The 26749-nt window shown below is 45.9% G+C and overlaps 10 non-coding genes and 1 pseudogene across 10 annotated transcripts; all 11 read left to right on the top strand.

Annotated features, from left to right (window-relative positions):
• Positions 1 to 515: 515 nt before the first annotated feature.
• LOC130307016 (U2 spliceosomal RNA) lies at positions 516 to 706 on the top strand. The gene has a single exon (XR_008856285.1). It is a non-coding gene; the product is annotated as a U2 spliceosomal RNA (small nuclear RNA).
• Positions 707 to 2809: 2103 nt separating this feature from the next.
• LOC130307015 (U2 spliceosomal RNA) lies at positions 2810 to 3000 on the top strand. Its single transcript, XR_008856284.1, has one exon. It is a non-coding gene; the product is annotated as a U2 spliceosomal RNA (small nuclear RNA).
• A 2094-nt stretch (positions 3001 to 5094) lies between these two features.
• Positions 5095 to 5285, top strand: LOC130307014 (U2 spliceosomal RNA). The gene has a single exon (XR_008856283.1). It is a non-coding gene; the product is annotated as a U2 spliceosomal RNA (small nuclear RNA).
• A 2093-nt stretch (positions 5286 to 7378) lies between these two features.
• Positions 7379 to 7569, top strand: LOC130307013 (U2 spliceosomal RNA). The gene has a single exon (XR_008856282.1). It is a non-coding gene; the product is annotated as a U2 spliceosomal RNA (small nuclear RNA).
• A 2098-nt stretch (positions 7570 to 9667) lies between these two features.
• On the top strand, positions 9668 to 9858 carry LOC130307012 (U2 spliceosomal RNA). The gene has a single exon (XR_008856281.1). It is a non-coding gene; the product is annotated as a U2 spliceosomal RNA (small nuclear RNA).
• Positions 9859 to 11949: 2091 nt separating this feature from the next.
• Positions 11950 to 12140, top strand: LOC130307011 (U2 spliceosomal RNA). The gene has a single exon (XR_008856280.1). It is a non-coding gene; the product is annotated as a U2 spliceosomal RNA (small nuclear RNA).
• A 2091-nt stretch (positions 12141 to 14231) lies between these two features.
• LOC130307009 (U2 spliceosomal RNA) lies at positions 14232 to 14422 on the top strand. The gene has a single exon (XR_008856278.1). It is a non-coding gene; the product is annotated as a U2 spliceosomal RNA (small nuclear RNA).
• A 2091-nt stretch (positions 14423 to 16513) lies between these two features.
• On the top strand, positions 16514 to 16704 carry LOC130307008 (U2 spliceosomal RNA). The gene has a single exon (XR_008856277.1). It is a non-coding gene; the product is annotated as a U2 spliceosomal RNA (small nuclear RNA).
• A 2093-nt stretch (positions 16705 to 18797) lies between these two features.
• On the top strand, positions 18798 to 18988 carry LOC130307007 (U2 spliceosomal RNA). Its single transcript, XR_008856276.1, has one exon. It is a non-coding gene; the product is annotated as a U2 spliceosomal RNA (small nuclear RNA).
• A 2087-nt stretch (positions 18989 to 21075) lies between these two features.
• On the top strand, positions 21076 to 21266 carry LOC130307006 (U2 spliceosomal RNA). The gene has a single exon (XR_008856275.1). It is a non-coding gene; the product is annotated as a U2 spliceosomal RNA (small nuclear RNA).
• Positions 21267 to 23352: 2086 nt separating this feature from the next.
• Positions 23353 to 23485, top strand: LOC130307023 (U2 spliceosomal RNA; annotated as a pseudogene).
• The last annotated feature ends 3264 nt before the right edge of the window (positions 23486 to 26749 follow it).

Below are 26749 nucleotides of genomic sequence, written 5' to 3'. Positions count from 1 at the left end.
GCAGCGACAGCTTTATGAGGAGCATCAGCACTGCTCTGCCTGAGCAGAACCATCACCGCCATAGGTTGTCAAATAACCCGGATTTAACCCACACAGGTAAGTCCAATGGGGTGCAGGCATGTCCTCTATGCTTACAGCTTCCCGTGGGTGTTGGTTTGATACCGTTTGGGGACAGCCAAGGAGGCATCTGCAGGCAACAAAGGTAGGTGTGTGCTTGTGTGTGTGTTTCCTATGCAGATCCTAAGCCCAGTGTCACATGCAAGTAGGAGGAGTAAGAAGGGTTCCTGGCAAATCCGGGTTATGGATTGCATTTAAAAAGGCCCCGTGGGAGTGCAATGGGCCCCTGTCTTGCTGCTTAGCAATAATGGTATGGGTTTAGGTTCTGCTGTGTGTACTGGTGGTTGACTGCCCCCCAGCCCAGAGTGTGCATGGAAAATTGTCTGGCAGCCTCCCTGACAGCAAGCAGTGATAGTGCCCATGAAGGGGACCTTGTTGGGCCCGCCCCTTTCACGGTTATCGCTTCTCGGCCTTTTGGCTAAGATCAAGTGTAGTATCTGTTCTTATCAGTTTAATATCTGATACGTCCCCTATCTGGGGACCATATATTAAATGGATTTTTGAGAACGGGGGCCGATTTCGAAGCTTGCTTCCGTCGCCCTATGCATTGACCCGATATGGCAGTATCTTCGGGTACAGTGCACCACCCCCTTACAGGGTTAAAAAGAAAGATTCCTACTTTCATTGCTACCTGCTTGCTGGCTAGCCAGCTAGCCAGCCCTGTGGGCCTTGCTGCTGCTGCTTCTGCAGCCAAAAAACAAAAGGTGGTGCTGCTGCTGCTGCTTCTGCTGCTTCTGCTTCTGCTTGTGTCTGGCCGCTGTTGGAGCGTCCAGGCACAGGACTTCTGCTGCTGCTGACTAAATGGCCTCCTTAATTGGATCATTTGAGTAGCCAGCACACCTGTGCAGGTAGGGCATGACATGATAGGCAGCTGCCTTGATAGCGGGTGGGTGCTGAATGTTCCTAATTGACAAAATAAGATTAATGCTTATGAAGAAATATAAAATCTCATCCCTTCCCCAATATCGCGCCACACCCCTACCCCTTAATTCCCTGGTTGAACTTGATGGACATATGTCTTTTTTCGACCGTACTAACTATGTAACTATGTAACATAACATGGGGGGGGGGTCTCCTGGCTGTTCACACAGGTGTGTCATTGCTGTACATTGACCATGCATTGCTTCTGTGGTATTGCAAAGGCAAAGACAAATGCTTCCAGCCATCCATTGCACTAATGGATTGGTCATCAGCTGGCTGTCTATGTCCCGCATCAATATAGACCAAAGTACAGAGGGTTAGGCTATGCTATTGTGCACCTACCTGATGCATCAGAAGGTGCGAGGCCCTTGCTAAATTCTGTGCACAGACTTTGAGATCTATGCTTTAGACTGTATCTAAACCTGCTCCAACATGGACTGACATTCTGGCCTACTTTCAGCCGATGCGACTTGTCTGTCGCTGAACAGTCGCTTTTTATGTATTCAGCACCTATGTATAATGTTGTAAAAATGCTCTAGAAGCTAAAGTCGCAGAAATGTCGCACATATTTGGCCTGCAACTTTCTGTGCGACAAATTCAGACAGGAAAAATCAGTATAAATCCTTAGAAAATTATCCCCCAGTGTCTCCATCTGCTGGCGGTATTGAATAAGCATTGCTGCACTGATGGGGTATGCATTAGACGAAAAAAAAGAAGAAAAAGAAGAATAATACGCCCAGAAAAGAGGCGAAAAGGAGAAAAACGTAAAAAAACGTGAAAAAAAGTAAGAGGAAGAGAAGGGAAAAAAAGGTGGAAATGGGTTTAAAAGTGATTTCGGCGGAGAAATATATATATATATATATATATATATATATATATATATATATATATATATATACGCGCACACACACACATATATATAAACGTATTCTCCGTTGAGATATTGCAGCCGCTGCTGTGTCCAGGCCCAGGAGCCTTAGCACTGTGCTATGATGTCACTCAATACCACTGACATCACTAGGTGTAAACAACATCTCTCCTTTGCTGTGTATGTGACTATGGAGCTGTTTGGTGATGTCGTCTATTACGGCCTTCATAGAAGCAACAGGAGATTGTTGCATCCATCTTGAACCCTCAGAACTACAGTGCTATGATGTCACTCACTTCCACAGGCCTTGCAGAGTGTAAACAACAACAACCCAGCTTTGTTGTGTATGTAACCATAGGGATTTGTGATGTCACCTAGAACCTTCACAGCAGCGACAGCTTTATGAGGAGCATCAGCACTGCTCTGCCTGAGCAGAACCATCACCGCCATAGGTTGTCAAATAACCCGGATTTAACCCACACAGGTAAGTCCAATGGGGTGCAGGCATGTCCTCTATGCTTACAGCTTCCCGTGGGTGTTGGTTTGATACCGTTTGGGGACAGCCAAGGAGGCATCTGCAGGCAACAAAGGTAGGTGTGTGCTTGTGTGTGTGTTTCCTATGCAGATCCTAAGCCCAGTGTCACATGCAAGTAGGAGGAGTAAGAAGGGTTCCTGGCAAATCCGGGTTATGGATTGCATTTAAAAAGGCCCCGTGGGAGTGCAATGGGCCCCTGTCTTGCTGCTTAGCAATAATGGTATGGGTTTAGGTTCTGCTGTGTGTACTGGTGGTTGACTGCCCCCCAGCCCAGAGTGTGCATGGAAAATTGTCTGGCAGCCTCCCTGACAGCAAGCAGTGATAGTGCCCATGAAGGGGACCTTGTTGGGCCCGCCCCTTTCACGGTTATCGCTTCTCGGCCTTTTGGCTAAGATCAAGTGTAGTATCTGTTCTTATCAGTTTAATATCTGATACGTCCCCTATCTGGGGACCATATATTAAATGGATTTTTGAGAACGGGGGCCGATTTCGAAGCTTGCTTCCGTCGCCCTATGCATTGACCCGATATGGCAGTATCTTCGGGTACAGTGCACCACCCCCTTACAGGGTTAAAAAGAAAGATTCCTACTTTCATTGCTACCTGCTTGCTGGCTAGCCAGCTAGCCAGCCCTGTGGGCCTTGCTGCTGCTGCTTCTGCAGCCAAAAAACAAAAGGTGGTGCTGCTGCTGCTTCTGCTGCTTCTGCTTCTGCTTGTGTCTGGCCGCTGTTGGAGCGTCCAGGCACAGGACTTCTGCTGCTGCTGACTAAATGGCCTCCTTAATTGGATCATTTGAGTAGCCAGCACACCTGTGCAGGTAGGGCATGACATGATAGGCAGCTGCCTTGATAGCGGGTGGGTGCTGAATGTTCCTAATTGACAAAATAAGATTAATGCTTATGAAGAAATATAAAATCTCATCCCTTCCCCAATATCGCGCCACACCCCTACCCCTTAATTCCCTGGTTGAACTTGATGGACATATGTCTTTTTTCGACCGTACTAACTATGTAACTATGTAACATAACATGGGGGGGGGGGTCTCCTGGCTGTTCACACAGGTGTGTCATTGCTGTACATTGACCATGCATTGCTTCTGTGGTATTGCAAAGGCAAAGACAAATGCTTCCAGCCATCCATTGCACTAATGGATTGGTCATCAGCTGGCTGTCTATGTCCCGCATCAATATAGACCAAAGTACAGAGGGTTAGGCTATGCTATTGTGCACCTACCTGATGCATCAGAAGGTGCGAGGCCCTTGCTAAATTCTGTGCACAGACTTTGAGATCTATGCTTTAGACTGTATCTAAACCTGCTCCAACATGGACTGACATTCTGGCCTACTTTCAGCCGATGCGACTTGTCTGTCGCTGAACAGTCGCTTTTTATGTATTCAGCACCTATGTATAATGTTGTAAAAATGCTCTAGAAGCTAAAGTCGCAGAAATGTCGCACATATTTGGCCTGCAACTTTCTGTGCGACAAATTCAGACAGGAAAAATCAGTATAAATCCTTAGAAAATTATCCCCCAGTGTCTCCATCTGCTGGCGGTATTGAATAAGCATTGCTGCACTGATGGGGTATGCATTAGACGAAAAAAAAGAAGAAAAAGAAGAATAATACGCCCAGAAAAGAGGCGAAAAGGAGAAAAACGTAAAAAAACGTGAAAAAAAAGTAAGAGGAAGAGAAGGGAAAAAAAGGTGGAAATGGGTTTAAAAGTGATTTCGGCGGAGAAATATATATATATATATATATATATATATATATATATATATATATACGCGCACACACACACATATATATAAACGTATTCTCCGTTGAGATATTGCAGCCGCTGCTGTGTCCAGGCCCAGGAGCCTTAGCACTGTGCTATGATGTCACTCAATACCACTGACATCACTAGGTGTAAACAACATCTCTCCTTTGCTGTGTATGTGACTATGGAGCTGTTTGGTGATGTCGTCTATTACGGCCTTCATAGAAGCAACAGGAGATTGTTGCATCCATCTAGAACCCTCAGAACTACAGTGCTATGATGTCACTCACTTCCACAGGCCTTGCAGAGTGTAAACAACAACAACCCAGCTTTGTTGTGTATGTAACCATAGGGATTTGTGATGTCACCTAGAACCTTCACAGCAGCGACAGCTTTATGAGGAGCATCAGCACTGCTCTGCCTGAGCAGAACCATCACCGCCATAGGTTGTCAAATAACCCGGATTTAACCCACACAGGTAAGTCCAATGGGGTGCAGGCATGTCCTCTATGCTTACAGCTTCCCGTGGGTGTTGGTTTGATACCGTTTGGGGACAGCCAAGGAGGCATCTGCAGGCAACAAAGGTAGGTGTGTGCTTGTGTGTGTGTTTCCTATGCAGATCCTAAGCCCAGTGTCACATGCAAGTAGGAGGAGTAAGAAGGGTTCCTGGCAAATCCGGGTTATGGATTGCATTTAAAAAGGCCCCGTGGGAGTGCAATGGGCCCCTGTCTTGCTGCTTAGCAATAATGGTATGGGTTTAGGTTCTGCTGTGTGTACTGGTGGTTGACTGCCCCCCAGCCCAGAGTGTGCATGGAAAATTGTCTGGCAGCCTCCCTGACAGCAAGCAGTGATAGTGCCCATGAAGGGGACCTTGTTGGGCCCGCCCCTTTCACGGTTATCGCTTCTCGGCCTTTTGGCTAAGATCAAGTGTAGTATCTGTTCTTATCAGTTTAATATCTGATACGTCCCCTATCTGGGGACCATATATTAAATGGATTTTTGAGAACGGGGGCCGATTTCGAAGCTTGCTTCCGTCGCCCTATGCATTGACCCGATATGGCAGTATCTTCGGGTACAGTGCACCACCCCCTTACAGGGTTAAAAAGAAAGATTCCTACTTTCATTGCTACCTGCTTGCTGGCTAGCCAGCTAGCCAGCCCTGTGGGCCTTGCTGCTGCTGCTTCTGCAGCCAAAAAACAAAAGGTGGTGCTGCTGCTGCTTCTGCTGCTTCTGCTTCTGCTTGTGTCTGGCCGCTGTTGGAGCGTCCAGGCACAGGACTTCTGCTGCTGCTGACTAAATGGCCTCCTTAATTGGATCATTTGAGTAGCCAGCACACCTGTGCAGGTAGGGCATGACATGATAGGCAGCTGCCTTGATAGCGGGTGGGTGCTGAATGTTCCTAATTGACAAAATAAGATTAATGCTTATGAAGAAATATAAAATCTCATCCCTTCCCCAATATCGCGCCACACCCCTACCCCTTAATTCCCTGGTTGAACTTGATGGACATATGTCTTTTTTCGACCGTACTAACTATGTAACTATGTAACATAACATGGGGGGGGGGTCTCCTGGCTGTTCACACAGGTGTGTCATTGCTGTACATTGACCATGCATTGCTTCTGTGGTATTGCAAAGGCAAAGACAAATGCTTCCAGCCATCCATTGCACTAATGGATTGGTCATCAGCTGGCTGTCTATGTCCCGCATCAATATAGACCAAAGTACAGAGGGTTAGGCTATGCTATTGTGCACCTACCTGATGCATCAGAAGGTGCGAGGCCCTTGCTAAATTCTGTGCACAGACTTTGAGATCTATGCTTTAGACTGTATCTAAACCTGCTCCAACATGGACTGACATTCTGGCCTACTTTCAGCCGATGCGACTTGTCTGTCGCTGAACAGTCGCTTTTTTTGTATTCAGCACCTATGTATAATGTTGTAAAAATGCTCTAGAAGCTAAAGTCGCAGAAATGTCGCACATATTTGGCCTGCAACTTTCTGTGCGACAAATTCAGACAGGAAAAATCAGTATAAATCCTTAGAAAATTATCCCCCAGTGTCTCCATCTGCTGGCGGTATTGAATAAGCATTGCTGCACTGATGGGGTATGCATTAGACGAAAAAAAAGAAGAAAAAGAAGAATAATACGCCCAGAAAAGAGGCGAAAAGGAGAAAAACGTAAAAAAACGTGAAAAAAAAGTAAGAGGAAGAGAAGGGAAAAAAAGGTGGAAATGGGTTTAAAAGTGATTTCGGCGGAGAAATATATATATATATATATATATATATATATATATATATATATATACGCGCACACACACACATATATATAAACGTATTCTCCGTTGAGATATTGCAGCCGCTGCTGTGTCCAGGCCCAGGAGCCTTAGCACTGTGCTATGATGTCACTCAATACCACTGACATCACTAGGTGTAAACAACATCTCTCCTTTGCTGTGTATGTGACTATGGAGCTGTTTGGTGATGTCGTCTATTACGGCCTTCATAGAAGCAACAGGAGATTGTTGCATCCATCTAGAACCCTCAGAACTACAGTGCTATGATGTCACTCACTTCCACAGGCCTTGCAGAGTGTAAACAACAACAACCCAGCTTTGTTGTGTATGTAACCATAGGGATTTGTGATGTCACCTAGAACCTTCACAGCAGCGACAGCTTTATGAGGAGCATCAGCACTGCTCTGCCTGAGCAGAACCATCACCGCCATAGGTTGTCAAATAACCCGGATTTAACCCACACAGGTAAGTCCAATGGGGTGCAGGCATGTCCTCTATGCTTACAGCTTCCCGTGGGTGTTGGTTTGATACCGTTTGGGGACAGCCAAGGAGGCATCTGCAGGCAACAAAGGTAGGTGTGTGCTTGTGTGTGTGTTTCCTATGCAGATCCTAAGCCCAGTGTCACATGCAAGTAGGAGGAGTAAGAAGGGTTCCTGGCAAATCCGGGTTATGGATTGCATTTAAAAAGGCCCCGTGGGAGTGCAATGGGCCCCTGTCTTGCTGCTTAGCAATAATGGTATGGGTTTAGGTTCTGCTGTGTGTACTGGTGGTTGACTGCCCCCCAGCCCAGAGTGTGCATGGAAAATTGTCTGGCAGCCTCCCTGACAGCAAGCAGTGATAGTGCCCATGAAGGGGACCTTGTTGGGCCCGCCCCTTTCACGGTTATCGCTTCTCGGCCTTTTGGCTAAGATCAAGTGTAGTATCTGTTCTTATCAGTTTAATATCTGATACGTCCCCTATCTGGGGACCATATATTAAATGGATTTTTGAGAACGGGGGCCGATTTCGAAGCTTGCTTCCGTCGCCCTATGCATTGACCCGATATGGCAGTATCTTCGGGTACAGTGCACCACCCCCTTACAGGGTTAAAAAGAAAGATTCCTACTTTCATTGCTACCTGCTTGCTGGCTAGCCAGCTAGCCAGCCCTGTGGGCCTTGCTGCTGCTGCTTCTGCAGCCAAAAAACAAAAGGTGGTGCTGCTGCTGCTGCTTCTGCTGCTTCTGCTTCTGCTTGTGTCTGGCCGCTGTTGGAGCGTCCAGGCACAGGACTTCTGCTGCTGCTGACTAAATGGCCTCCTTAATTGGATCATTTGAGTAGCCAGCACACCTGTGCAGGTAGGGCATGACATGATAGGCAGCTGCCTTGATAGCGGGTGGGTGCTGAATGTTCCTAATTGACAAAATAAGATTAATGCTTATGAAGAAATATAAAATCTCATCCCTTCCCCAATATCGCGCCACACCCCTACCCCTTAATTCCCTGGTTGAACTTGATGGACATATGTCTTTTTTCGACCGTACTAACTATGTAACTATGTAACATAACATGGGGGGGGGGTCTCCTGGCTGTTCACACAGGTGTGTCATTGCTGTACATTGACCATGCATTGCTTCTGTGGTATTGCAAAGGCAAAGACAAATGCTTCCAGCCATCCATTGCACTAATGGATTGGTCATCAGCTGGCTGTCTATGTCCCGCATCAATATAGACCAAAGTACAGAGGGTTAGGCTATGCTATTGTGCACCTACCTGATGCATCAGAAGGTGCGAGGCCCTTGCTAAATTCTGTGCACAGACTTTGAGATCTATGCTTTAGACTGTATCTAAACCTGCTCCAACATGGACTGACATTCTGGCCTACTTTCAGCCGATGCGACTTGTCTGTCGCTGAACAGTCGCTTTTTATGTATTCAGCACCTATGTATAATGTTGTAAAAATGCTCTAGAAGCTAAAGTCGCAGAAATGTCGCACATATTTGGCCTGCAACTTTCTGTGCGACAAATTCAGACAGGAAAAATCAGTATAAATCCTTAGAAAATTATCCCCCAGTGTCTCCATCTGCTGGCGGTATTGAATAAGCATTGCTGCACTGATGGGGTATGCATTAGACGAAAAAAAAGAAGAAAAAGAAGAATAATACGCCCAGAAAAGAGGCGAAAAGGAGAAAAACGTAAAAAAACGTGAAAAAAAAGTAAGAGGAAGAGAAGGGAAAAAAAGGTGGAAATGGGTTTAAAAGTGATTTCGGCGGAGAAATATATATATATATATATATATATATATATATATATATATATATATACGCGCACACACACACATATATATAAACGTATTCTCCGTTGAGATATTGCAGCCGCTGCTGTGTCCAGGCCCAGGAGCCTTAGCACTGTGCTATGATGTCACTCAATACCACTGACATCACTAGGTGTAAACAACATCTCTCCTTTGCTGTGTATGTGACTATGGAGCTGTTTGGTGATGTCGTCTATTACGGCCTTCATAGAAGCAACAGGAGATTGTTGCATCCATCTAGAACCCTCAGAACTACAGTGCTATGATGTCACTCACTTCCACAGGCCTTGCAGAGTGTAAACAACAACAACCCAGCTTTGTTGTGTATGTAACCATAGGGATTTGTGATGTCACCTAGAACCTTCACAGCAGCGACAGCTTTATGAGGAGCATCAGCACTGCTCTGCCTGAGCAGAACCATCACCGCCATAGGTTGTCAAATAACCCGGATTTAACCCACACAGGTAAGTCCAATGGGGTGCAGGCATGTCCTCTATGCTTACAGCTTCCCGTGGGTGTTGGTTTGATACCGTTTGGGGACAGCCAAGGAGGCATCTGCAGGCAACAAAGGTAGGTGTGTGCTTGTGTGTGTGTTTCCTATGCAGATCCTAAGCCCAGTGTCACATGCAAGTAGGAGGAGTAAGAAGGGTTCCTGGCAAATCCGGGTTATGGATTGCATTTAAAAAGGCCCCGTGGGAGTGCAATGGGCCCCTGTCTTGCTGCTTAGCAATAATGGTATGGGTTTAGGTTCTGCTGTGTGTACTGGTGGTTGACTGCCCCCCAGCCCAGAGTGTGCATGGAAAATTGTCTGGCAGCCTCCCTGACAGCAAGCAGTGATAGTGCCCATGAAGGGGACCTTGTTGGGCCCGCCCCTTTCACGGTTATCGCTTCTCGGCCTTTTGGCTAAGATCAAGTGTAGTATCTGTTCTTATCAGTTTAATATCTGATACGTCCCCTATCTGGGGACCATATATTAAATGGATTTTTGAGAACGGGGGCCGATTTCGAAGCTTGCTTCCGTCGCCCTATGCATTGACCCGATATGGCAGTATCTTCGGGTACAGTGCACCACCCCCTTACAGGGTTAAAAAGAAAGATTCCTACTTTCATTGCTACCTGCTTGCTGGCTAGCCAGCTAGCCAGCCCTGTGGGCCTTGCTGCTGCTGCTTCTGCAGCCAAAAAACAAAAGGTGGTGCTGCTGCTGCTTCTGCTGCTTCTGCTTCTGCTTGTGTCTGGCCGCTGTTGGAGCGTCCAGGCACAGGACTTCTGCTGCTGCTGACTAAATGGCCTCCTTAATTGGATCATTTGAGTAGCCAGCACACCTGTGCAGGTAGGGCATGACATGATAGGCAGCTGCCTTGATAGCGGGTGGGTGCTGAATGTTCCTAATTGACAAAATAAGATTAATGCTTATGAAGAAATATAAAATCTCATCCCTTCCCCAATATCGCGCCACACCCCTACCCCTTAATTCCCTGGTTGAACTTGATGGACATATGTCTTTTTTCGACCGTACTAACTATGTAACTATGTAACATAACATGGGGGGGGGGGTCTCCTGGCTGTTCACACAGGTGTGTCATTGCTGTACATTGACCATGCATTGCTTCTGTGGTATTGCAAAGGCAAAGACAAATGCTTCCAGCCATCCATTGCACTAATGGATTGGTCATCAGCTGGCTGTCTATGTCCCGCATCAATATAGACCAAAGTACAGAGGGTTAGGCTATGCTATTGTGCACCTACCTGATGCATCAGAAGGTGCGAGGCCCTTGCTAAATTCTGTGCACAGACTTTGAGATCTATGCTTTAGACTGTATCTAAACCTGCTCCAACATGGACTGACATTCTGGCCTACTTTCAGCCGATGCGACTTGTCTGTCGCTGAACAGTCGCTTTTTATGTATTCAGCACCTATGTATAATGTTGTAAAAATGCTCTAGAAGCTAAAGTCGCAGAAATGTCGCACATATTTGGCCTGCAACTTTCTGTGCGACAAATTCAGACAGGAAAAATCAGTATAAATCCTTAGAAAATTATCCCCCAGTGTCTCCATCTGCTGGCGGTATTGAATAAGCATTGCTGCACTGATGGGGTATGCATTAGACGAAAAAAAAGAAGAAAAAGAAGAATAATACGCCCAGAAAAGAGGCGAAAAGGAGAAAAACGTAAAAAAACGTGAAAAAAAGTAAGAGGAAGAGAAGGGAAAAAAAGGTGGAAATGGGTTTAAAAGTGATTTCGGCGGAGAAATATATATATATATATATATATATATATATATATATATATATACGCGCACACACACACATATATATAAACGTATTCTCCGTTGAGATATTGCAGCCGCTGCTGTGTCCAGGCCCAGGAGCCTTAGCACTGTGCTATGATGTCACTCAATACCACTGACATCACTAGGTGTAAACAACATCTCTCCTTTGCTGTGTATGTGACTATGGAGCTGTTTGGTGATGTCGTCTATTACGGCCTTCATAGAAGCAACAGGAGATTGTTGCATCCATCTTGAACCCTCAGAACTACAGTGCTATGATGTCACTCACTTCCACAGGCCTTGCAGAGTGTAAACAACAACAACCCAGCTTTGTTGTGTATGTAACCATAGGGATTTGTGATGTCACCTAGAACCTTCACAGCAGCGACAGCTTTATGAGGAGCATCAGCACTGCTCTGCCTGAGCAGAACCATCACCGCCATAGGTTGTCAAATAACCCGGATTTAACCCACACAGGTAAGTCCAATGGGGTGCAGGCATGTCCTCTATGCTTACAGCTTCCCGTGGGTGTTGGTTTGATACCGTTTGGGGACAGCCAAGGAGGCATCTGCAGGCAACAAAGGTAGGTGTGTGCTTGTGTGTGTGTTTCCTATGCAGATCCTAAGCCCAGTGTCACATGCAAGTAGGAGGAGTAAGAAGGGTTCCTGGCAAATCCGGGTTATGGATTGCATTTAAAAAGGCCCCGTGGGAGTGCAATGGGCCCCTGTCTTGCTGCTTAGCAATAATGGTATGGGTTTAGGTTCTGCTGTGTGTACTGGTGGTTGACTGCCCCCCAGCCCAGAGTGTGCATGGAAAATTGTCTGGCAGCCTCCCTGACAGCAAGCAGTGATAGTGCCCATGAAGGGGACCTTGTTGGGCCCGCCCCTTTCACGGTTATCGCTTCTCGGCCTTTTGGCTAAGATCAAGTGTAGTATCTGTTCTTATCAGTTTAATATCTGATACGTCCCCTATCTGGGGACCATATATTAAATGGATTTTTGAGAACGGGGGCCGATTTCGAAGCTTGCTTCCGTCGCCCTATGCATTGACCCGATATGGCAGTATCTTCGGGTACAGTGCACCACCCCCTTACAGGGTTAAAAAGAAAGATTCCTACTTTCATTGCTACCTGCTTGCTGGCTAGCCAGCTAGCCAGCCCTGTGGGCCTTGCTGCTGCTGCTTCTGCAGCCAAAAAACAAAAGGTGGTGCTGCTGCTGCTTCTGCTGCTTCTGCTTCTGCTTGTGTCTGGCCGCTGTTGGAGCGTCCAGGCACAGGACTTCTGCTGCTGCTGACTAAATGGCCTCCTTAATTGGATCATTTGAGTAGCCAGCACACCTGTGCAGGTAGGGCATGACATGATAGGCAGCTGCCTTGATAGCGGGTGGGTGCTGAATGTTCCTAATTGACAAAATAAGATTAATGCTTATGAAGAAATATAAAATCTCATCCCTTCCCCAATATCGCGCCACACCCCTACCCCTTAATTCCCTGGTTGAACTTGATGGACATATGTCTTTTTTCGACCGTACTAACTATGTAACTATGTAACATAACATGGGGGGGGGGTCTCCTGGCTGTTCACACAGGTGTGTCATTGCTGTACATTGACCATGCATTGCTTCTGTGGTATTGCAAAGGCAAAGACAAATGCTTCCAGCCATCCATTGCACTAATGGATTGGTCATCAGCTGGCTGTCTATGTCCCGCATCAATATAGACCAAAGTACAGAGGGTTAGGCTATGCTATTGTGCACCTACCTGATGCATCAGAAGGTGCGAGGCCCTTGCTAAATTCTGTGCACAGACTTTGAGATCTATGCTTTAGACTGTATCTAAACCTGCTCCAACATGGACTGACATTCTGGCCTACTTTCAGCCGATGCGACTTGTCTGTCGCTGAACAGTCGCTTTTTATGTATTCAGCACCTATGTATAATGTTGTAAAAATGCTCTAGAAGCTAAAGTCGCAGAAATGTCGCACATATTTGGCCTGCAACTTTCTGTGCGACAAATTCAGACAGGAAAAATCAGTATAAATCCTTAGAAAATTATCCCCCAGTGTCTCCATCTGCTGGCGGTATTGAATAAGCATTGCTGCACTGATGGGGTATGCATTAGACGAAAAAAAAGAAGAAAAAGAAGAATAATACGCCCAGAAAAGAGGCGAAAAGGAGAAAAACGTAAAAAAACGTGAAAAAAAAGTAAGAGGAAGAGAAGGGAAAAAAAGGTGGAAATGGGTTTAAAAGTGATTTCGGCGGAGAAATATATATATATATATATATATATATATATATATATATATATACGCGCACACACACACATATATATAAACGTATTCTCCGTTGAGATATTGCAGCCGCTGCTGTGTCCAGGCCCAGGAGCCTTAGCACTGTGCTATGATGTCACTCAATACCACTGACATCACTAGGTGTAAACAACATCTCTCCTTTGCTGTGTATGTGACTATGGAGCTGTTTGGTGATGTCGTCTATTACGGCCTTCATAGAAGCAACAGGAGATTGTTGCATCCATCTAGAACCCTCAGAACTACAGTGCTATGATGTCACTCACTTCCACAGGCCTTGCAGAGTGTAAACAACAACAACCCAGCTTTGTTGTGTATGTAACCATAGGGATTTGTGATGTCACCTAGAACCTTCACAGCAGCGACAGCTTTATGAGGAGCATCAGCACTGCTCTGCCTGAGCAGAACCATCACCGCCATAGGTTGTCAAATAACCCGGATTTAACCCACACAGGTAAGTCCAATGGGGTGCAGGCATGTCCTCTATGCTTACAGCTTCCCGTGGGTGTTGGTTTGATACCGTTTGGGGACAGCCAAGGAGGCATCTGCAGGCAACAAAGGTAGGTGTGTGCTTGTGTGTGTGTTTCCTATGCAGATCCTAAGCCCAGTGTCACATGCAAGTAGGAGGAGTAAGAAGGGTTCCTGGCAAATCCGGGTTATGGATTGCATTTAAAAAGGCCCCGTGGGAGTGCAATGGGCCCCTGTCTTGCTGCTTAGCAATAATGGTATGGGTTTAGGTTCTGCTGTGTGTACTGGTGGTTGACTGCCCCCCAGCCCAGAGTGTGCATGGAAAATTGTCTGGCAGCCTCCCTGACAGCAAGCAGTGATAGTGCCCATGAAGGGGACCTTGTTGGGCCCGCCCCTTTCACGGTTATCGCTTCTCGGCCTTTTGGCTAAGATCAAGTGTAGTATCTGTTCTTATCAGTTTAATATCTGATACGTCCCCTATCTGGGGACCATATATTAAATGGATTTTTGAGAACGGGGGCCGATTTCGAAGCTTGCTTCCGTCGCCCTATGCATTGACCCGATATGGCAGTATCTTCGGGTACAGTGCACCACCCCCTTACAGGGTTAAAAAGAAAGATTCCTACTTTCATTGCTACCTGCTTGCTGGCTAGCCAGCTAGCCAGCCCTGTGGGCCTTGCTGCTGCTGCTTCTGCAGCCAAAAAACAAAAGGTGGTGCTGCTGCTGCTTCTGCTGCTTCTGCTTCTGCTTGTGTCTGGCCGCTGTTGGAGCGTCCAGGCACAGGACTTCTGCTGCTGCTGACTAAATGGCCTCCTTAATTGGATCATTTGAGTAGCCAGCACACCTGTGCAGGTAGGGCATGACATGATAGGCAGCTGCCTTGATAGCGGGTGGGTGCTGAATGTTCCTAATTGACAAAATAAGATTAATGCTTATGAAGAAATATAAAATCTCATCCCTTCCCCAATATCGCGCCACACCCCTACCCCTTAATTCCCTGGTTGAACTTGATGGACATATGTCTTTTTTCGACCGTACTAACTATGTAACTATGTAACATAACATGGGGGGGGGGTCTCCTGGCTGTTCACACAGGTGTGTCATTGCTGTACATTGACCATGCATTGCTTCTGTGGTATTGCAAAGGCAAAGACAAATGCTTCCAGCCATCCATTGCACTAATGGATTGGTCATCAGCTGGCTGTCTATGTCCCGCATCAATATAGACCAAAGTACAGAGGGTTAGGCTATGCTATTGTGCACCTACCTGATGCATCAGAAGGTGCGAGGCCCTTGCTAAATTCTGTGCACAGACTTTGAGATCTATGCTTTAGACTGTATCTAAACCTGCTCCAACATGGACTGACATTCTGGCCTACTTTCAGCCGATGCGACTTGTCTGTCGCTGAACAGTCGCTTTTTATGTATTCAGCACCTATGTATAATGTTGTAAAAATGCTCTAGAAGCTAAAGTCGCAGAAATGTCGCACATATTTGGCCTGCAACTTTCTGTGCGACAAATTCAGACAGGAAAAATCAGTATAAATCCTTAGAAAATTATCCCCCAGTGTCTCCATCTGCTGGCGGTATTGAATAAGCATTGCTGCACTGATGGGGTATGCATTAGACGAAAAAAAAGAAGAAAAAGAAGAATAATACGCCCAGAAAAGAGGCGAAAAGGAGAAAAACGTAAAAAAACGTGAAAAAAAAGTAAGAGGAAGAGAAGGGAAAAAAAGGTGGAAATGGGTTTAAAAGTGATTTCGGCGGAGAAATATATATATATATATATATATATATATATATATATATATATACGCGCACACACACACATATATATAAACGTATTCTCCGTTGAGATATTGCAGCCGCTGCTGTGTCCAGGCCCAGGAGCCTTAGCACTGTGCTATGATGTCACTCAATACCACTGACATCACTAGGTGTAAACAACATCTCTCCTTTGCTGTGTATGTGACTATGGAGCTGTTTGGTGATGTCGTCTATTACGGCCTTCATAGAAGCAACAGGAGATTGTTGCATCCATCTAGAACCCTCAGAACTACAGTGCTATGATGTCACTCACTTCCACAGGCCTTGCAGAGTGTAAACAACAACAACCCAGCTTTGTTGTGTATGTAACCATAGGGATTTGTGATGTCACCTAGAACCTTCACAGCAGCGACAGCTTTATGAGGAGCATCAGCACTGCTCTGCCTGAGCAGAACCATCACCGCCATAGGTTGTCAAATAACCCGGATTTAACCCACACAGGTAAGTCCAATGGGGTGCAGGCATGTCCTCTATGCTTACAGCTTCCCGTGGGTGTTGGTTTGATACCGTTTGGGGACAGCCAAGGAGGCATCTGCAGGCAACAAAGGTAGGTGTGTGCTTGTGTGTGTGTTTCCTATGCAGATCCTAAGCCCAGTGTCACATGCAAGTAGGAGGAGTAAGAAGGGTTCCTGGCAAATCCGGGTTATGGATTGCATTTAAAAAGGCCCCGTGGGAGTGCAATGGGCCCCTGTCTTGCTGCTTAGCAATAATGGTATGGGTTTAGGTTCTGCTGTGTGTACTGGTGGTTGACTGCCCCCCAGCCCAGAGTGTGCATGGAAAATTGTCTGGCAGCCTCCCTGACAGCAAGCAGTGATAGTGCCCATGAAGGGGACCTTGTTGGGCCCGCCCCTTTCACGATTATCGCTTCTCGGCCTTTTGGCTAAGATCAAGTGTAGTATCTGTTCTTATCAGTTTAATATCTGATACGTCCCCTATCTGGGGACCATATATTAAATGGATTTTTGAGAACGGGGGCCGATTTCGAAGCTTGCTTCCGTCGCCCTATGCATTGACCCGATATGGCAGTATCTTCGGGTACAGTGCACCACCCCCTTACAGGGTTAAAAAGAAAGATTCCTACTTTCATTGCTACCTGCTTGCTGGCTAGCCAGCTAGCCAGCCCTGTGGGCCTTGCTGCTGCTGCTTCTGCAGCCAAAAAACAAAAGGTGGTGCTGCTGCTGCTTCTGCTGCTTCTGCTTCTGCTTGTGTCTGGCCGCTGTTGGAGCGTCCAGGCACAGGACTTCTGCTGCTGCTGACTAAATGGCCTCCTTAATTGGATCATTTGAGTAGCCAGCACACCTGTGCAGGTAGGGCATGACATGATAGGCAGCTGCCTTGATAGCGGGTGGGTGCTGAATGTTCCTAATTGACAAAATAAGATTAATGCTTATGAAGAAATATAAAATCTCATCCCTTCCCCAATATCGCGCCACACCCCTACCCCTTAATTCCCTGGTTGAACTTGATGGACATATGTCTTTTTTCGACCGTACTAACTATGTAACTATGTAACATAACATGGGGGGGGGGTCTCCTGGCTGTTCACACAGGTGTGTCATTGCTGTACATTGACCATGCATTGCTTCTGTGGTATTGCAAAGGCAAAGACAAATGCTTCCAGCCATCCATTGCACTAATGGATTGGTCATCAGCTGGCTGTCTATGTCCCGCATCAATATAGACCAAAGTACAGAGGGTTAGGCTATGCTATTGTGCACCTACCTGATGCATCAGAAGGTGCGAGGCCCTTGCTAAATTCTGTGCACAGACTTTGAGATCTATGCTTTAGACTGTATCTAAACCTGCTCCAACATGGACTGACATTCTGGCCTACTTTCAGCCGATGCGACTTGTCTGTCGCTGAACAGTCGCTTTTTATGTATTCAGCACCTATGTATAATGTTGTAAAAATGCTCTAGAAGCTAAAGTCGCAGAAATGTCGCACATATTTGGCCTGCAACTTTCTGTGCGACAAATTCAGACAGGAAAAATCAGTATAAATCCTTAGAAAATTATCCCCCAGTGTCTCCATCTGCTGGCGGTATTGAATAAGCATTGCTGCACTGATGGGGTATGCATTAGACGAAAAAAAAGAAGAAAAAGAAGAATAATACGCCCAGAAAAGAGGCGAAAAGGAGAAAAACGTAAAAAAACGTGAAAAAAAAGTAAGAGGAAGAGAAGGGAAAAAAAGGTGGAAATGGGTTTAAAAGTGATTTCGGCGGAGAAATATATATATATATATATATATATATATATATATATATATATATACGCGCACACACACACATATATATAAACGTATTCTCCGTTGAGATATTGCAGCCGCTGCTGTGTCCAGGCCCAGGAGCCTTAGCACTGTGCTATGATGTCACTCAATACCACTGACATCACTAGGTGTAAACAACATCTCTCCTTTGCTGTGTATGTGACTATGGAGCTGTTTGGTGATGTCGTCTATTACGGCCTTCATAGAAGCAACAGGAGATTGTTGCATCCATCTAGAACCCTCAGAACTACAGTGCTATGATGTCACTCACTTCCACAGGCCTTGCAGAGTGTAAACAACAACAACCCAGCTTTGTTGTGTATGTAACCATAGGGATTTGTGATGTCACCTAGAACCTTCACAGCAGCGACAGCTTTATGAGGAGCATCAGCACTGCTCTGCCTGAGCAGAACCATCACCGCCATAGGTTGTCAAATAACCCGGATTTAACCCACACAGGTAAGTCCAATGGGGTGCAGGCATGTCCTCTATGCTTACAGCTTCCCGTGGGTGTTGGTTTGATACCGTTTGGGGACAGCCAAGGAGGCATCTGCAGGCAACAAAGGTAGGTGTGTGCTTGTGTGTGTGTTTCCTATGCAGATCCTAAGCCCAGTGTCACATGCAAGTAGGAGGAGTAAGAAGGGTTCCTGGCAAATCCGGGTTATGGATTGCATTTAAAAAGGCCCCGTGGGAGTGCAATGGGCCCCTGTCTTGCTGCTTAGCAATAATGGTATGGGTTTAGGTTCTGCTGTGTGTACTGGTGGTTGACTGCCCCCCAGCCCAGAGTGTGCATGGAAAATTGTCTGGCAGCCTCCCTGACAGCAAGCAGTGATAGTGCCCATGAAGGGGACCTTGTTGGGCCCGCCCCTTTCACGGTTATCGCTTCTCGGCCTTTTGGCTAAGATCAAGTGTAGTATCTGTTCTTATCAGTTTAATATCTGATACGTCCCCTATCTGGGGACCATATATTAAATGGATTTTTGAGAACGGGGGCCGATTTCGAAGCTTGCTTCCGTCGCCCTATGCATTGACCCGATATGGCAGTATCTTCGGGTACAGTGCACCACCCCCTTACAGGGTTAAAAAGAAAGATTCCTACTTTCATTGCTACCTGCTTGCTGGCTAGCCAGCTAGCCAGCCCTGTGGGCCTTGCTGCTGCTGCTTCTGCAGCCAAAAAACAAAAGGTGGTGCTGCTGCTGCTTCTGCTGCTTCTGCTTCTGCTTGTGTCTGGCCGCTGTTGGAGCGTCCAGGCACAGGACTTCTGCTGCTGCTGACTAAATGGCCTCCTTAATTGGATCATTTGAGTAGCCAGCACACCTGTGCAGGTAGGGCATGACATGATAGGCAGCTGCCTTGATAGCGGGTGGGTGCTGAATGTTCCTAATTGACAAAATAAGATTAATGCTTATGAAGAAATATAAAATCTCATCCCTTCCCCAATATCGCGCCACACCCCTACCCCTTAATTCCCTGGTTGAACTTGATGGACATATGTCTTTTTTCGACCGTACTAACTATGTAACTATGTAACATAACATGGGGGGGGGGTCTCCTGGCTGTTCACACAGGTGTGTCATTGCTGTACATTGACCATGCATTGCTTCTGTGGTATTGCAAAGGCAAAGACAAATGCTTCCAGCCATCCATTGCACTAATGGATTGGTCATCAGCTGGCTGTCTATGTCCCGCATCAATATAGACCAAAGTACAGAGGGTTAGGCTATGCTATTGTGCACCTACCTGATGCATCAGAAGGTGCGAGGCCCTTGCTAAATTCTGTGCACAGACTTTGAGATCTATGCTTTAGACTGTATCTAAACCTGCTCCAACATGGACTGACATTCTGGCCTACTTTCAGCCGATGCGACTTGTCTGTCGCTGAACAGTCGCTTTTTATGTATTCAGCACCTATGTATAATGTTGTAAAAATGCTCTAGAAGCTAAAGTCGCAGAAATGTCGCACATATTTGGCCTGCAACTTTCTGTGCGACAAATTCAGACAGGAAAAATCAGTATAAATCCTTAGAAAATTATCCCCCAGTGTCTCCATCTGCTGGCGGTATTGAATAAGCATTGCTGCACTGATGGGGTATGCATTAGACGAAAAAAAAGAAGAAAAAGAAGAATAATACGCCCAGAAAAGAGGCGAAAAGGAGAAAAACGTAAAAAAACGTGAAAAAAAAGTAAGAGGAAGAGAAGGGAAAAAAAGGTGTAAATGGGTTTAAAAGTGATTTCGGCGGAGAAATATATATATATATATATATATATATATATATATATATACGCGCACACACACACATATATATAAACGTATTCTCCGTTGAGATATTGCAGCCGCTGCTGTGTCCAGGCCCAGGAGCCTTAGCACTGTGCTATGATGTCACTCAATACCACTGACATCACTAGGTGTAAACAACATCTCTCCTTTGCTGTGTATGTGACTATGGAGCTGTTTGGTGATGTCGTCTATTACGGCCTTCATAGAAGCAACAGGAGATTGTTGCATCCATCTAGAACCCTCAGAACTACAGTGCTATGATGTCACTCACTTCCACAGGCCTTGCAGAGTGTAAACAACAACAACCCAGCTTTGTTGTGTATGTAACCATAGGGATTTGTGATGTCACCTAGAACCTTCACAGCAGCGACAGCTTTATGAGGAGCATCAGCACTGCTCTGCCTGAGCAGAACCATCACCGCCATAGGTTGTCAAATAACCCGGATTTAACCCACACAGGTAAGTCCAATGGGGTGCAGGCATGTCCTCTATGCTTACAGCTTCCCGTGGGTGTTGGTTTGATACCGTTTGGGGACAGCCAAGGAGGCATCTGCAGGCAACAAAGGTAGGTGTGTGCTTGTGTGTGTGTTTCCTATGCAGATCCTAAGCCCAGTGTCACATGCAAGTAGGAGGAGTAAGAAGGGTTCCTGGCAAATCCGGGTTATGGATTGCATTTAAAAAGGCCCCGTGGGAGTGCAATGGGCCCCTGTCTTGCTGCTTAGCAATAATGGTATGGGTTTAGGTTCTGCTGTGTGTACTGGTGGTTGACTGCCCCCCAGCCCAGAGTGTGCATGGAAAATTGTCTGGCAGCCTCCCTGACAGCAAGCAGTGATAGTGCCCATGAAGGGGACCTTGTTGGGCCCGCCCCTTTCACGGTTATCGCTTCTCGGCCTTTTGGCTAAGATCAAGTGTAGTATCTGTTCTTATCAGTTTAATATCTGATACGTCCCCTATCTGGGGACCATATATTAAATGGATTTTTGAGAACGGGGGCCGATTTCGAAGCTTGCTTCCGTCGCCCTATGCATTGACCCGATATGGCAGTATCTTCGGGTACAGTGCACCACCCCCTTACAGGGTTAAAAAGAAAGATTCCTACTTTCATTGCTACCTGCTTGCTGGCTAGCCAGCTAGCCAGCCCTGTGGGCCTTGCTGCTGCTGCTTCTGCAGCCAAAAAACAAAAGGTGGTGCTGCTGCTGCTTCTGCTGCTTCTGCTTCTGCTTGTGTCTGGCCGCTGTTGGAGCGTCCAGGCACAGGACTTCTGCTGCTGCTGACTAAATGGCCTCCTTAATTGGATCATTTGAGTAGCCAGCACACCTGTGCAGGTAGGGCATGACATGATAGGCAGCTGCCTTGATAGCGGGTGGGTGCTGAATGTTCCTAATTGACAAAATAAGATTAATGCTTATGAAGAAATATAAAATCTCATCCCTTCCCCAATATCGCGCCACACCCCTACCCCTTAATTCCCTGGTTGAACTTGATGGACATATGTCTTTTTTCGACCGTACTAACTATGTAACTATGTAACATAACATGGGGGGGGGGTCTCCTGGCTGTTCACACAGGTGTGTCATTGCTGTACATTGACCATGCATTGCTTCTGTGGTATTGCAAAGGCAAAGACAAATGCTTCCAGCCATCCATTGCACTAATGGATTGGTCATCAGCTGGCTGTCTATGTCCCGCATCAATATAGACCAAAGTACAGAGGGTTAGGCTATGCTATTGTGCACCTACCTGATGCATCAGAAGGTGCGAGGCCCTTGCTAAATTCTGTGCACAGACTTTGAGATCTATGCTTTAGACTGTATCTAAACCTGCTCCAACATGGACTGACATTCTGGCCTACTTTCAGCCGATGCGACTTGTCTGTCGCTGAACAGTCGCTTTTTATGTATTCAGCACCTATGTATAATGTTGTAAAAATGCTCTAGAAGCTAAAGTCGCAGAAATGTCGCACATATTTGGCCTGCAACTTTCTGTGCGACAAATTCAGACAGGAAAAATCAGTATAAATCCTTAGAAAATTATCCCCCAGTGTCTCCATCTGCTGGCGGTATTGAATAAGCATTGCTGCACTGATGGGGTATGCATTAGACGAAAAAAAAGAAGAAAAAGAAGAATAATACGCCCAGAAAAGAGGCGAAAAGGAGAAAAACGTAAAAAAACTTGAAAAAAAAGTAAGAGGAAGAGAAGGGAAAAAAAGGTGGAAATGGGTTTAAAAGTGATTTCGGCGGAGAAATATATATATATATATATATATATATATATATATATATACGCGCACACACACACATATATATAAACGTATTCTCCGTTGAGATATTGCAGCCGCTGCTGTGTCCAGGCCCAGGAGCCTTAGCACTGTGCTATGATGTCACTCAATACCACTGACATCACTAGGTGTAAACAACATCTCTCCTTTGCTGTGTATGTGACTATGGAGCTGTTTGGTGATGTCGTCTATTACGGCCTTCATAGAAGCAACAGGAGATTGTTGCATCCATCTAGAACCCTCAGAACTACAGTGCTATGATGTCACTCACTTCCACAGGCCTTGCAGAGTGTAAACAACAACAACCCAGCTTTGTTGTGTATGTAACCATAGGGATTTGTGATGTCACCTAGAACCTTCACAGCAGCGACAGCTTTATGAGGAGCATCAGCACTGCTCTGCCTGAGCAGAACCATCACCGCCATAGGTTGTCAAATAACCCGGATTTAACCCACACAGGTAAGTCCAATGGGGTGCAGCATGTCCTCTATGCTTACAGCTTCCCGTGGGTGTTGGTTTGATACCGTTTGGGGACAGCCAAGGAGGCATCTGCAGGCAACAAAGGTAGGTGTGTGCTTGTGTGTGTGTTTCCTATGCAGATCCTAAGCCCAGTGTCACATGCAAGTAGGAGGAGTAAGAAGGGTTCCTGGCAAATCCGGGTTATGGATTGCATTTAAAAAGGCCCCGTGGGAGTGCAATGGGCCCCTGTCTTGCTGCTTAGCAATAATGGTATGGGTTTAGGTTCTGCTGTGTGTACTGGTGGTTGACTGCCCCCCAGCCCAGAGTGTGCATGGAAAATTGTCTGGCAGCCTCCCTGACAGCAAGCAGTGATAGTGCCCATGAAGGGGACCTTGTTGGGCCCGCCCCTTTCACGGTTATCGCTTCTCGGCCTTTTGGCTAAGATCAAGTGTAGTAATACAGGAGATCTGGTCAGAAGGTACTCGGGTACCCCTCTCCTCGGCCTTGTGGGATCGCCCAGGTTTATTGCCTGGGCTTCACCCACTTGTTGCTATTGGGGAGAGGGCCTAGTCCCAGGGTAACGAGTAGCGATCGCCTCTCAAGACCTTCGGGTGGAGAGAGGTTAGAACCATGGATGATGATCCGGATCCAGGTTCTGTGCCGGCATACGCAAGGATCAAAAACACCGTGAGAGTCATTCTCACGGATGATACCAAAAGGGCGGACGATTTGAAATTCGTAGTAGAGGACGTGCTCGGAGGAGTTTTCGGAATACAGAAGGGCGAGATATTGGCAATCCAGGACTACCCGAAGCGTAAAATTTTTGATGTGACATTCACACAAAATGGCATCCACAGAGATTTTGTTACCAGAGCTGCTGCGAGTAAAGACAAAAAGCTTCAGGGTGTCCGGATTATTGAGCACGTTCTAGACGATATTAAGCTGGTGGTAGTAAAGATGTATTCCCCTTTCGCCAACCTACACGATGTTGAGTTGTTTTTACAAGTCTATTTTAGTAAGGTTGAGTGCAGAGGAAAAATCATGAACAGCTGTGGCATCTGGACATCTAAGTGGAGATTTCAGGTTACATGCAAAAAAGATGACAGATTGCCAGGGGGAATACAACTACCACCAGCTCGTTTTAAAATAAATAATATGTGTGGCGACCTCTTTTATGCGGGGATGCCAAGCTACTGCAGGAAGTGTCACAGATATGGACACACAAAAGAAAACTGTGAAAGTACATGCAAAAAATGTGGTAGCACACAGCACGAGACAGAGAAATGCACAAGAGGAGGGAGGTGCAATTTCTGTCAACAATTCGGTCACCTTTTCTCCTCTTGTCCCCACAGACATAGGACGGAGCAGCAGTGGCAACCCTGGAGGCAGCAAGGACAGCAACCGGGACACCAGCCGAGGCAAGCAGAGCCAGTGATTACCCCCCCACAAGAGGTAAGCGGTGAGATGGAGAAGGAGAAAGACCCCCCTCAGGCAAAAGGAGGGGACCCTAAAGAGCAGAGGATGGCCAAAAAACGTGCAAGTGGTGAAAAAACTGGCCCCCAGGAGCATGCTGGGTTAAGAGAGGAGCGGACGGCGGCCGAATCCGCTCCTCGGCAACCTCTGGCTCAGGGTCCCCCTGAGAGCGATGATCCGGGTGGAGAGGTGAAGGTTAAAAGGCAGAGGGGCTCCAGAAGACTCTATTCGGAGGCGGTCCAGGGGGAGCCGATGGAAGTACCTGCGGATGCAGGGAACCCAAGTGACGTTCCTCCACAGGTCCCCATAGGGGATACCCCCCCTCCTCCCTGCCAGGAGGAGGTTTCAGGGGTGACCGTCTCTGAGGTACCAGAGACGGAACTAAGTGAACACCCGACCCCTATGGAGGGGCAAGAGGTGGAAGAACCCAATGAGTCTGGAGCCCTGATTGCCAGGATGCCCGAGAACAACTATGCCTCAATCATGATGGAGGAGGGGGGTCGGCTGAGTGATGGTGCCTCCTCTCCTGCTTCCTCTATGCGTACAGTTGAGTCAGATTTTGGGGGGTATGAGGCTTCGGAGGGGGAATCGGAGGTGTAAGACGTTTTCTTGTACATTCCCATGGCTGAGTTGTCCGGTCTGTCCTTGAACGTGAGAAGTGTGAGCGCCAGAGTAAGAAGGGTTGCCCTATTTAATTACTTGTCGGTTTTTGCTGCTTCCGTCCTTTTCCTGCAGGAATGTGGCATCCCGCACAGATTAAATTATAAAGAATATGAAGATGATTGGGTGCACGGTCCATCAGTCTGGTCTGGATCAAATGAGTCCAGATCAGCAGGGGTCGCCATACTTTTTAAAGGGAACGTTTTAATTGAGAGTTTTAACGAAATTTTACCAGGCAGAATTTTATTGGTCAGCGCTTTTATTAATGGTATTAAATGGCAGTTTTTAAATTTTTATGGTTCTCCTGATAAGAATGAAAGAATAAAAATGTTGGAGATTTTACCCCTTTTTATTAACAATTCTAGTCCTCTTGTTTTATCAGGTGATTTTAATTGTATTTTAAGGGGAGAACGCCGTTTTTCGAACGCAGTGAGTAGGAACTATGATAAGACGTCTTTTATGTTAAAAAAACTTGATTTTAGATTTTAATCTCACTGATGTTTTTAAAAAATGTAATTTTAACGTACCAGAGGAAGACGGTGTTACCTGGAGCAATGCAAGCTGTAGCTCCAGGATAGATTTTATTTTTTGTTCTTATCAAGTACTGCCTTTTAACTGTGATCTTTTTACCAATGTTTTTTCTGACCATAAATTATTGTATTTTAAAGTTAAAAGTGATTTTAAAAGGAGAACTGGTAGGAATGCCTGGAAGTTAAACGTGTCCCTTTTAGAAGATCCGCAGGTTTTATCAGATTTTATCACCTTTTACAAGGAATGCAGACGAGTAAAAGACCCCAACACTCCCACCAGTATCTGGTGGGAAAAAATGAAACTAAAAATAAAAGAATTTTTTATCCGTGTTGGGGTTAGGAAAGCTAAAGAAAAACGTGAATTTTATAATATCCTAAATACTCGTCTGCAAACCCTGTACAAATTCAGAGCACATGGGATGGAGGTGGAGAAGGAGGTACATGATCTTAAAAAAGAAATAACTAAGTGCCTGGAGCAGAAAGGAAAAGAAATTATCTTTAGGTCTCGAATACAGCATCTTGAGGAAAACGAGACCTGCTCCAGGTATTTTTTTAAGAAAATACATGAAAATAGAAGGTTAATAGAAAACATTGAAGGAGTGAATGATGTACAGGGTATTTTAAAAAAGGTGCAAGAGTTTTATGCGGATCTTTTTAATGTAAAACACATTGATGAATGTTTTATGAATGACTCGTTAAAGGAGATCACCAATTTTTTAGATCCTGTCTCACAGTCTTTTTTATTGCAGAATATTTCAGAGCAGGAGATTTTAGAGACCGTCAAGAGTTTTAAAACAGGTAAAGTGCCTGGGCCGGATGGTATACCCATTGAATTTTATGTTACTTTTTATGGTATTTTAAAAGAAGATTTGTTCTCCCTTTTTACGGAAGTCTTTAAGTCTAAAATCCTCCCAGGCTCATGGAAGAAGGGTGATGTCTCCCTGCTATTCAAAAAGGGAGACCGGTCGGAACTCAAAAACTGGAGACCAATCACCCTTCTGAACTGCGACTATAAAATAATGGCGAAACTGTGTGCTAACCGCTTAAAGAACGTAATCCATAAAATAATTCATACAAACCAAGTCTGTGGGGTGCCTGGGAGGAGTTTATGGGAGAACCTAAACCTTTTAAAGGATGTAATTAGCGACACCA

This window comes from Hyla sarda, unplaced genomic scaffold, assembly GCF_029499605.1.
Source record: "Hyla sarda isolate aHylSar1 unplaced genomic scaffold, aHylSar1.hap1 scaffold_1414, whole genome shotgun sequence".
NCBI lineage: Eukaryota > Metazoa > Chordata > Amphibia > Anura > Hylidae > Hyla > Hyla sarda.
The sequence above is the reverse complement of the archived record's forward strand: the minus strand, read 5'-3'. Positions and strand labels throughout refer to the sequence as shown.